Genomic DNA, 12,601 nt, shown 5'->3' with positions numbered 1-12,601 from the left:
GAGGTTGCAGAGATAGGGAGGGTTGTAGGGGCTGGAGGAGGTTGCAGAGATAGGGAGGGTTGTAGGGGCTGGAGGAGGTTAGAGAGATAGGGAGGGTTGTAGGGGCTGGAGGAGGTTACAGAGATAGGGAGGGTTGTAGGGGCTGGAGGAGGTTACAAAGATAGGGAGGGTTGTCGGGGCTGGAGGAGGCTACAGAGATTGGGAGGGCTGTAGGGGCTGGAGGAGGTTACAGAGATAGGGAGGGTTGTCGGGGCTGGAGGAGGTTACAGAGATAGGGAGGGCTGTAGGGGCTGTAGGAGGTTACAGAGATAGGGTGGATTGTAGGGACTGGAGGAGGTTGCAGAGATAGGGAGGGTTGCATGGGCTGGGGGAGGTTCCAGAAATAGGGAGGGTTGTCGGGGCTGGAGGAGGTTCCAGAGATAGGGAAGGTTGTAGGGGCTGGAGGAGGTTGCAGAGATAGGGAGGGTTGTTGGGTCTGGAGGAGGTTCCAGAGATAGGGAGGGATTTTCGGGACTAGAGGAGGTTACAGAGATAAGGAGGGTTCGAGGGACTGGAGGAGGTTACAGAGATAGGGAGGGATTGCCAGGACTGGAGGAGGTAACAGAGATAAGGAGGGTTGTAGGGTCTGGAGGAGGTTACAGAGATAGGGAGGGATTGTAGGGACTGCAGGAGTTTACAGAGATAGGGAGGGTTGTAGGGACTGGTGGAGATTACAGAGATAGGGAGGGTTGTTGGGACTGGAGGAGGTTTCAGAGATTGTGAGGGTTGTAGGGACTGGAGGAGGTTGCAGAGATAGGGAGGGTTGTAGGGACTGGTGGAGATTACAGAGATAGGGAGGGTTGTTGGGACTGGAGGAGGTTTCACAGATTGTGAGAGTTGTAGGGACTGGAGGAGGTTGCAGAGATAGGGAGGGTTGTAGGGACTGGTGGAGATTACAGAGATAGGGAGGGTTGTCGGGACTGGAGGAGGTTTCAGAGATTGTGAGGGTTGTCGGGACTGCAGGAGTTTACAGAGATAGGGAGGGTTGTAGGGACTGGTGGAGATTACAGAGATAGGGAGGGTTGTCGGGACTGGAGGAGGTTTCAGAGATTGTGAGGGTTGTAGGGACTGGAGGAGGTTGCAGAGATAGGGAAAGGGATGATGAAGCCATGGAGGGATTTGATCAGGAGGGTAAAAATGTTAAAAATGCGGCATTTCTGGACTGGGAGCCAATGTAGGTGAGCGAGTAACGGGGTGTGATGGGTGATGGCAATGGTGAAAGATTCATCGAGTAGACAAGGTGTGAATGGAGCTGTCAGGTGAGGGACCCTGAAGACACCGGTAATGGAGGGAATGTGGGGAAAGTATGCTGCCCTGTGCAGATGGAATTTATACCTCCCACTGCACACTCAGAAGCAGAGCTGGTCGCCATCTAGTGCAGTGTCCTGGAAACCACTCCTCCCCTTCGGCAGAAGTAAAAAGCCAGGCTGTTGATGCTCTTAGTGGGATCTTGCTGTGCTGAACATGGCTGCTGGGTTGGAAATAGACAAAGAGGGCTGAACAGAAAAACTCAGGAAGAGATTAAAAAAAGGGCCAGGGGAAGAGAGAGAGAGATAGAGGCAAAAAGATTGGGAAAGAGAGACAGAGAGAGTGACAGAGAGATGAAAGACATAGAAGGAGAGAATGAGAGAGAGATGCAGTGAGAAAAATTGAAGGAGAAGGTAGAGAGACAGAGGGTGAGAATGATAAAGAGACAGAGAGGGAGTGAAGGACTCTTTATCGATCTGTGGACGTGCTCCTTAACCCAGCACAGAGTCCAGTTGCACGTTTCAGTGAATGTCCAGGGTAAGGGACCCTGTCCATTCTCCAGACCCCTCTCCATTGTCCAGACCCCTCTCCATTGTCCTGACCCCTCTCCATTCTCCAGACCCCTCTCCATTGTCCAGACCCCTTGCCATTCTCCTGACCCCTCTACATTCTCCTGTCTCCTCTCCATTCTCCTGACCCCTCTCCATTCTCCAGACCCCTCTCCATTGTCCAGACCCCTTTCCATTCTCCTGACCCCTCTACATTCTCCTGTCTCCTCTCCATTCTCCTGACCCCCTCCATTCTCCTGAGCCCTGCCCATTCTCTTGACCCCTGTCTATTCTCCAGAAACCTCTCCATTCTCCTGACCCCACTCCGTTCTTCTGAACCCTGTCCATTCTCCAGACCCCTCTCCATTGTCCAGACCCCTCTCCATTGTCCTGACCCCTCTCCATTCTCCAGACCCCTCTCCATTGTCCAGACCCCTTTCCATTCTCCTGACCCCTCTACATTCTCCAGACCCCTCTCCATTGTCCAGACCCCTTTCCATTCTCCTGACCCCTCTACATTCTCCTGTCTCCTCTCCATTCTCCTGACCCCTCTCCATTCTCCAGACCCCTCTCCATTGTCCAGACCCCTTTCCATTCTCCTGACCCCTCTACATTCTCCTGTCTCCTCTCCATTCTCCTGACCCCTCTCCATTCTCCAGACCCCTCTCCATTGTCCAGACCCCTTTCCATTCTCCTGACCCCTCTCCATTCTCCAGACCCCTCTCCATTGTCCAGACCCCTTTCCATTCTCCTGACCCCTCTACATTCTCCTGTCTCCTCTCCATTCTCCTGACCCCTCTCCATTCTCCAGACCCCTCTCCATTGTCCAGACCCCTTTCCATTCTCCTGACCCCTCTACATTCTCCTGTCTCCTCTCCATTCTCCTGACCCCTCTCCATTCTCCAGACCCCTCTCCATTGTCCAGACCCCTTTCCATTCTCCTGACCCCTCTACATTCTCCTGTCTCCTCTCCATTCTCCTGACCCCCTCCATTCTCCTGAGCCCTGCCCATTCTCTTGACCCCTGTCTATTCTCCAGAAACCTCTCCATTCTCCTGACCCCACTCCGTTCTTCTGAACCCTGCCCATTCTCCTGACCCCTCTCCATTCTCCAGACCCCTCTCCATTGTCCAGACCCCTTTCCATTCTCCTGACCCCTCTCCATTCTCCTGTCTCCTCTCCATTCTCCTGACCCCTCTACATTCTCCTGTCTCCTCTCCATTCTCCTGACCCCTCTCCATTCTCCAGACCCCTCTCCATTGTCCAGACCCCTTTCCATTCTCCTGACCCCTCTACATTCTCCTGTCTCCTCTCCATTCTCCTGACCCCTCTCCATTCTCCAGACCCCTCTACATTCTCCTGACCTCTGCCCATTCTCCAGACACCTGTCCATTCTCCAGACACCGCTCCATTCTCCTGACCCCAGTCCATTCTCCTGACCCCTGTCTATTCTCCAGACCCCTCTCCATTCTCCAGACCTCTCTACATTCTCCTGACCCCTGCCTATTCTCCAGACACCTCTCCATTCTCCAGACCCCTCTACGTTCTCCTGACCCCTGCCCATTCTCCTGACCCCCTCCATTCTCCTGAGCCCTGCCCATTCTCTTGACCCCTGTCTATTCTCCAGAAACCTCTCCATTCTCCTGACCCCACTCCGTTCTCCTGAACCCTGCCCATTCTCCTGACCCCTCTCCATTCTCCTGACCCCTTCCCATTCTCCTGACCCCTTCCCATTCTCCTGACCCCTGCCCATTCTCCTGACCCCTCTCCATTCTCCTGACCCCTGACCATTCTCTTGACACCTGTCTATTCTCCAGACGCCTCTCCATTCTCCTGACCCCACTCCGTTCTCCTGAACCCTTCCCATTCTCTTGACCCCTGCCCATTCTCCAGACCCCTCTCTATTCTCCTGTCTCCTCTCCATTCTCCTGATTCCTCTCCATTCTCCTGAGCCCTGCCCATTCTCCTGACCCCTCTTCATTCTCCTGACCCCTCTTCATTCTCCTGCCCCTCTCCATTCTCCTGACCCCTGCCCATTGTCTGACCCCTGTCTATTCTCCTGACCCGTGCCCATTCTCCTGACCCCTCTCCATTCTCCTGAATCCTGCCCATTCTCCTGACCACTCTCCATTCTCCTGTCTCCTCTCCATTCTCCTGATCCTTCTCCCTTCTCCTGACCCCTGCCCATTCTCCTGACCCCTGCACATTCTCCTAACCCCTCTCCATTCTCCTGAATCCTGCCCATTCTCCTGACCCCTCTCTATTCTCCAGATCCCTCTCCAGTCTCCTGTCTCCTCTCCATTCTCCTGATTCCTCTCCATTCTCCCGACCCCTCTCCATTCTCCTGACCCCTCTCCATTCTCCTGTCCCCTCTCCATTCTCCTGACCCCTGCCCATTCTCCAGACCCCTCTCCATTCTCCTGACCCCTTTCCATTCTCCTGACCGCTGCCCGTTCTCCCGAGACCTCTACCTTCTCCAGACCCCTCTCCATTCTCCAGACCCCTGCCCATTTTCCAGACCCCTGCCCATTCTCCTGACCCCTATGCATTCTCCTGACCCCTCTCCATTCACCTGACCCCTCTTCATTCTCCAGGCCCCTCTTCATTCTCCTGACCCCTGCATATTCTCCAGACCCCTGCCCATTCTCCAGACCCCTCTCTATTCTCCTGACCCCTCTCCATTCTCCTGTCCCCTCTCCATTCTCCTGACCCCTGCCCATTCTCCAGACCCCTCTCCATTCTCCTGACCCCTTTCCATTCTCCTGACCGCTGCCCGTTCTCCCGAGACCTCTACCTTCTCCAGACCCCTCTCCATTCTCCTGACCCCTCTCCATTCACCGGACCCCTCTTCATTCTCCAGACCCCTCTTCATTCTCCTGACCCCTGCATATTCTCCAGACCCCTGCCCATTCTCCAGACCCCTCTCTATTCTCCTGTCTCCTCTCCATTCTCCCGATTCCTCTCCATTCTCCTGGGCCCCCTCCATTCTCCTGATCCCTGCCCATTCTCCTGTCCCCTCTCTATTCTCCTGACCCCTGCCCATTCTCCTGGGCCCTCTCCATTCTCCTGACCCCTACCCATTCTCTTGACCCCTGCCCATTCTCCTGACCCCTATGCATTCTCCAGACACCTCTCCATTCTCCTGACCCCACTCCGTTCTCCTGAACCCTTCCCATTCTCCTGACCCCTGCCCATTCTCCTGACCCCTGCCCATTCTCCTGACCCCCTCCATTCTCCTGACCCTGCCCATTCTCTTGACCCCTGTCTATTCTCCAGACACCTCTCCATTCTCCACACCCCTCTACGTTCTCCTGACCCCTGCCCATTCTCCTGACCCCCTCCATTCTCCTGACTCCTGCCCATTCTCCTGACCCCTCTCCATTCTCCTGACCCCTCTCCATTCTCCTGACCCCTCTCCATTCTCCAGACCCCTATGCATTCTCCTGACCCCTGCCTATTCTCCAGACCCCTCTCCATTCTCCAGACCCCTCTACGTTCTCCTGACCCCTGCCCATTCTCCTGACCCCCTCCATTCTCCTGACTCCTGCCCATTCTCCTGACCCCTCTCCATTCTCCTGTCTCCTCTCCATTCTCCTGAATCCTGCCCATTCTCCTGACCCCTCTCTATTCTCCAGACCCCTCTCCATTCTCCTGTCTCCTCTCCATTCTCCTGATCCTTCTCCCTTCTCCTGACCCCTGCCCATTCTCCTGACCCCTGCCCATTCTCCTAACCCCTCTCCATTCTCCTGAATCCTGCCCATTCTCCTGACCCCTCTCTATTCTCCAGACCCCTCTCCATTCTCCTGTCTCCTCTCCATTCTCCTGATTCCTCTCTATTCTCCTGACCCCTCTCCATTCTCCTGTCCCCTCTCCATTCTCCTGACCCCTGCCCATTCTCCTGAGAGCTCTCCATTCTCCTGACCCCTGCCCATTCTCCAGACCCCTCTCCATTCTCCTGACCCCTTTCCATTCTCCTGACCGCTGCCCGTTCTCCCGAGCCCTCTACCTTCTCCAGACCCCTCTCCATTCTCCAGACCCCTGCCCATTTTGCAGACCCCTGCCCATTCTCCTGACCCCTATGCATTCTCCTGACCCCTCTCCATTCACCGGACCCCTCTTCATTCTCCAGGCCCCTCTTCATTCTCCTGACCCCTGCATATTCTCCAGACCCCTGCCCATTCTCCAGACCCCTCTCTATTCTCCTGTCTCCTCTCCATTCTCCTGATTCCTCTCCATTCTCCTGGGCCCTCTCCGTTCTCCTGATCCCTACCCATTCTCCTGTCCCCTCTCTATTCTCCTGACCCCTGCCCATTCTCCTGGGCCCTCTCCATTCTCCTGACCCCTACCCATTCTCCTGTCCCCTCTCTATTCTCCTGACCCCTGCCCATTCTCCTGACCTCTCTCCATTCTCCTGACCCCTACCCATTCTCCTGTCCCCTCTCTATTCTCCTACACCTGCCCATTCTCCTGACTCCTCTCCATTCACCTGACCCCTCTTCATTCTCCAGGCCCCTCTTCATTCTCCTGACCCCTGCCCATTTTCCAGACCCCTGCCCATTCTCCAGACCCCTCTCTATTCTCCTGTCTCCTCTCCATTCTCCTGACCCCTCTCCATTCACCTGACCCCTCTTCATTCTCCTGACCCCTCTTCATTCTCCTGACCCCTCTTCATTTTCCTGACCCCTCTCCATTCACCTGACCCCTCTCCATTCACCTGACCCCTCTTCATTCTCCAGGCCCCTCTTCATTCTCCTGACCCCTGCCCATTCTCCAGACCCCTGCCCATTCTCCAGACCCCTCTCTATTCTCCTGTCTCCTCTCCATTCTCCTGATTCCTCTCCATTCTCCTGGCCCGTCTCCATTCTCCTGACCCCTACCCATTCTCCTGTCCCCTCTCTATTCTCCTGTCCCCTGCCCATTCTCCTGGCTCCTCTCCATTCTCCTGACCCCTGCCCATTTTCCAGACCCCTGCCCATTCTCCAGACCCCTCTCTATTCTCCTGTCTCCTCTCCATTCTCCTGACCCCTCTGCATTCTCCTGATTCCTCTCCATTCTCCTGGCCCGTCTCCATTCTCCTGACCCCTACCCATTCTCCTGTCCCCTCTCTATTCTCCTGTCCCCTGCCCATTCTCCTGGCTCCTCTCCATTCTCCTGACCCCTGCCCATTCTCCAGACTCCTGCCCATTCTCCAGACCCCTCTCTATTCTCCTGTCTCCTCTCCATTCTCCTGATTCCTCTCCATTGTCCTGGCTCCTCTCCATTCTCCTGACCCCTACCCATTCTCCTGACCCCTACCCATTCTCCTGTCCCCTCTCTATTCTCCTGACCCCTGCCCATTCTCCTGACCCCTCTCCATTCACCTGACCCCTCGTCATTCTCCAGGCCCCTCTTCATTCTCCTGACCCCTGCCCATTCTCCAGACCCCTCTCCATTTTCCAGACCCCTCTCTATTCTCCTGTCTCCTCTCCATTCTCCTGATTCCTCTCCATTCTCCTGGCCCCTCTCCATTCTCCTGACCCCTGCCCATTCTCCTGACCCCTCTCCATTCTCCTCTCTCCTCTCCATTCTCCTGATTCCTCTCCATTCTCCTGACCCCTACCCATTCTCCTGTCCCCTCTCTATTCTCCTGACCCCTGCCCATTCTCCTGACCCCTCTCCATTCTCCTGACCCCTACCCATGCTCCTGTCCCCTCTCTATTCTCCTGACCCCTCTCCATTCTCCAGACCCCTCTCCATTCTCCTGACCCCTCTCCATTCTCCTGACCGCTGCCCGTTCTCCCGAGCCCTCTACCTTCTCCAGACCCCTCTCCATTCTCCAGACCCGTGCCCATTTTCCAGACACCTGCCCATTCTCCTGACCCCTGCCTATTCTCCTGACCCCTCTCCATTCACCTGACTGACCCCTCTTCATTCTCCAGGCCCCTCTTCATTCTCCTTACCCCTGCCCATTCTCCAGAACCCTGCCCATTCTCCAGACCCCTCTCTATTCTCCTGTCTCCTCTCCATTCTCCTGACCCCTGCCCATTCACCTGACCCCTGCCTATTCTCCTGACTCCTCTACATTCTCCAGACCCCTCTTCATTCTCCAGACCCGTGCCCATTCTCCTGACCCCTGCCCATTTTCCTGACCCCTCTACATTCTCCAGACCCCTGCCCATTTTCCAGACCCCTGCCCATTCTCCTGACCGCTGCCTATTCTCCTGACCCCTGCCCATTTTCCTGACCCCTGCCCATTCTCCTGACCACTCTACATTCTCCAGACCCCTGCCCATTCTCCTGACCCCTGCCCATTTTCCTGACCCCTCTACATTCTCCAGACCCCTGCCCATTTTCCAGACCCCTGCCCATTCTCCTGACCGCTGCCCATTCTCCTGACCCCTGCCCATTTTCCTGACCCCTGCCCATTCTCCTGACCACTCTACATTCTCCAGACCCCTGCCCATTTTCCAGACCCCTGCCCATTCTCCTGACCGCTGCCCATTCTCCTGACCCCTGCCCATTTTCCTGCCCGTTGCCCATTCTCCTGACCCCTCTACATTTTCCAGACCCCTGCCCATTTTCCAGACCCCTGCCCATTCTCCTGACCCCTGCCCATTCTCCTGACCCCCTGGCCAATCTCCTGACCCCTCTACATTCTCCTGACCCCTGCTCATTCTCCTGACCCCCTGGCCAATCTCCAGATGCTGACCCTGCCAGTGGGGCTGACCAGACCTGCAAGGAAACATCCCCCATGATATTCTGTTGCAGAATAAACATCAGGGCTAATGGGTTGCTGACCCTTATGTCTGGAGGACTAGAATACAAGGCGGGAGAAGTCATGTTTCAGCTTTACACAGCCTTAGTTAGACCACACCTAGGGTTACGGGAGCAGTCCCTGAGTCCCCACGATATGACACATGGGGGCTGATTTAAATAGAGGGGGCCTGCGATGTCGAGGGGCTGGCAAAGTTCTGCCCTGGGGAACACTTCCGCACACAAAGGGTGGTGGTAGTTTGGAATTCTCTTCCGCAAAACGGCAATCGATGGCTGGGTCAATTGTTAATTTTAAATCAGGGACCGATCGATTTTTTTGTTCAGCCCAAGTATTAAGGGATGTGGGGCAAAGGCGGGAATATGGAGTTAGATCGCAGATCAGCCAAGATCTCACTGAATGGTGGAACTGAATGGAAGGGCTGAGTGGCCTCCACCTGTTGACACCCAAGTGATGTTGACTTGAATTTGCGTCGTTGAATGAACTCAGTTGATCACCAGTTCCATGCAAAGTAAGATTGCTTACGTCCTTGAATGTTTCTGGTCAAACACTCAGCAGAGGCTGGTGACAGACAGTCTCTTCACGGTAAACACTGAAGGACTACAGAATGCATCAACAGATGACATGACTGTTAACCCCCTAACTTCAGCGTAAATCAGTTCCCCTCCAGGTCCCTTGTCCAAAAACAATGCACAAAAACTTTCGTACGTGTTCGCGACAGCTGAAGTTCCCAAAACATAGAATAACCTTTTCAGCAAATTAACGACATTAGAAAGACATTTAATGTTACTTCCAGCATCTCAAACCCCTGTCACAAAATACTGCAGATGCTGATATAAAAGCAGAAAATGCTGGAAACACTCAGCAGGTCAGGCAGCATCTGTGGAGTAACAGTTAACCTGTCAGGTCGCTGTCCTTTCGTCAGAATCTCTCTCCTCGATCTCAGATCCATCTATCCTCCTTTTCTCCTTCCCTCCATCATTGGCTTTACCTTTCCATTTTTCTATCCTTGTCCTGAACCCATCTCTCTGAATATCTCAGTTTCATTTTAATTTATTCTGTCAGTTTTATTCTTTTTTTTAAACATGTTTATCCCTCTCCCTTTTTATCTTCCTTTTCTCTTCTCTATTTTGCTCTTACACAGTTTTTCCCTCATTCTGCTTTATTATCTATTGTTTTATACATTATTTTCTCTTTTTTTTGTTTTACTCTCTATTTTATCTTTTTCTGTATTATTATCTCTCTATTTTATCCTATGTTTTATACTCTATTTTATTCTTTCTCTGCTTTATTCTCTCTCCCTATTTTATCTTTTCTGTTATACTCTCTCTGTATTTAATCCATTTTCAGGTTTTTTCTCTCCCTACTTTATTCCTTTCCTGTTTTGTTCTCTATTTTATCATTTCCCTGTGTTATTCTTGCTCTAATTTATCCGTTTCTGCTTCATACTCTATTTTATCCCTTTCTAGATTACTCTCTCAATTTTTACTTTTTCTGTTTCATTCTCTCTATTTTATCCTTCTGTTTTATTCTCTCTTTCATGTTTTTTCTGCGCTGTTCTCTCTATTTTATCCTTTTTTCTGTTTATTCTCTCTATTTTATCCTTCTGTTTATCTCTATTTTATTTTTTTCTATTTTATTCTCTCTATTTTATCTTTTTTTCTGTTTATTCTCTCTATTTTATCCTGTTTTTCTCTATTTTATTTTTTTCTATTTTATTCCCTCTATTTTATCCTTTTTTCTTTTTATTCTCTCTATTTTATGCTTCTGTTTTTCTCTATTTTATTTTTTTCTATTTTATTCTCTCTATTTTATCCTTTTTTCTGTTTATTCTCTCCATTTTATCCTTCTGTTTTTCTCTTTAATTTTTTTCTATTTCATTCCCTCTATTTTATCCTTTTTTCTGTTTTATTCTCTCTTTTTTTCGTTTATCTGTTTTATTCTGTCTCTATTTTATCCTTCCTGTTTTTCCCAATTAAATCATTTTTTCCTGTTTTATTCTCTACTTTATCTTTTTTCTGTTTATTCTCTCTTTTTTATCGTTTATCTGTTTTATTCTGTCTCTATTTTATCCTTCCTGTTTTTCCCGATTAAATCATTTTTTTCTGTTTTATTCTCTATTTTATCTTTTTTCTGTTTATTCTCTCTTTTTTATCGTTTATCTATTTTAGTCTGTCTCTATTTTATCCTTCCTGTTTTTCCCGAGTAAATCATTTTTTCTGTTTTATTTTCTCTATTTTATCCTATTTCTGTTTTATTCTCTCCTTAATTTACCATTTTATGCTTTATACTCTATTTTATCCCTTTCTATTTTACACTCTCTATTTTTACTTTTTCTGTTTCATTCTCTCTATTTTATCCTTTTCCTATTGTGATTGTGTCTCTATTTTATTCTTCTGTTTTATTCTCTCTTTTATCTTTTTTCTGTTTTGTTCCATTTTATCCCTTTTCTGTGTTTTTCTCCCTATTTTATCATTTTTTTCTATTTTATTCTCTCTATTTTATTCTTTTTTCTGTTACATTCTCCCTCTATTTTATTCTTCCTGTTTTTTCTCTATTAAATCCTGTTTTCTGTTTCATTCTATTTTATCCCTTTTCTGTTTATGCTCTCTATTTTATCTTTTTTTCCATTTTATTCTCTATTTTATCCATTTTCCTGTTTATTCTATTTTGTCCTTCTGTTATAGTCTGTTTTATCCTTTTCTGTTCTATTCTCTCTATTTTATCCTTTATCTGTTTAATTTTTTCCATATTTTGTTCTTTTATTGTGTCTCTCTATTACTGTTGTGGGTAGAATCAGCTGAATTACTCCTCTTTCGGATGAGACCTTAAACCGAGGCCCCCGTCTGCCCTCTCTTGTGGGCGTAAAAGATCCCACGGCCACTATTTGGAAGAAGAGCAGGGGGGAGTTCTCCCCGGTGTCCTGGGGACAATATTTATCCCTCGATCAGCATCACGAGAAAAAAGATTGTCTGGTTATCATCGTATTACTGTTGGTGGGATCCTGCTGTGTGCAAATTAGCTGCTGCATTTCCTAACAGTGACTACTTTTCATGCACAGCATGCAGCACTCTGGGACTTTCTGAGGTGGTGAAAGGCTTTGTCTGATTCTCTGCACAATATGAAGGTCATCCCCGAGGGTCAGATAGTTCCAGGCGCCAGGCAGTCGGTGTCCCAAGGACCTTCCAGCTGGTCCCAGGCCAGAGAATGGGGAACATCCACAGCAATAGTCTGAAATGAGTGTGACCCCATACATAACAATTCAGCGACAGGGTTACTGATTTACTGAGAGGACAGGACAAGCGGAGCCCGATCTGTTTGCAAACAGTTCTGTTTGTTTCCGTTTGACACAATTCAGGAGGACAAATCACTTGCACTCTCTCTCTGCTTTAATCCATCCTTTCCCGAAACATATCGGTCTGATTCCTTCATCTTTCCGTCCTTTCTCTCCATTGAAGGGTTTAATTCAATACTTTATCCGACTCTATCATTCTGTCACCTTTCTCACACACAATGATGGTGGAACACATTGCAATCCTACGGAAATAGCCATGCCAAATTTACGAACTCATCAAAATACCTGCTGCAACAGGCAATGAAGAGTGAATTGCATTTTCATAGCGCCTTTCATGACCAAAGGACGTCTCAAAGAGATTTACAGCCAGAGAAATACTCTCTTTGACGTGTGCTCAGTGTTGTAATGTAGAAAACGTGGCAGCTAATTTGCGCACAGCAAGATCCCACAAACAGCGATGTGATGATGACCCAGATCATCTGTTTTTTTTTTAGTGATGTTGGTTGAGGGATAAATATTGTCCCCAGGACACCGGGGAGAACTCCCCTCCCTGCTCTTCTTCCAAATAGTGGCCGTGGGATCTTTTACACCCACCTGAGAGGGCAGACGGGGACCTCGGTTTAATGTCTCATCTGAAAGACGGCACCTCCAACAGTGCAGCACTCCCTCAGTACTGACCCTCCGACAGTGCGGCACTCCCGCAGTACTGACCCTCCGACAG

This window comes from Heterodontus francisci, chromosome 39 (genome assembly GCF_036365525.1).
Source record: "Heterodontus francisci isolate sHetFra1 chromosome 39, sHetFra1.hap1, whole genome shotgun sequence".
NCBI lineage: Eukaryota > Metazoa > Chordata > Chondrichthyes > Heterodontiformes > Heterodontidae > Heterodontus > Heterodontus francisci.
This window is presented reverse-complemented; position numbering follows the sequence as displayed.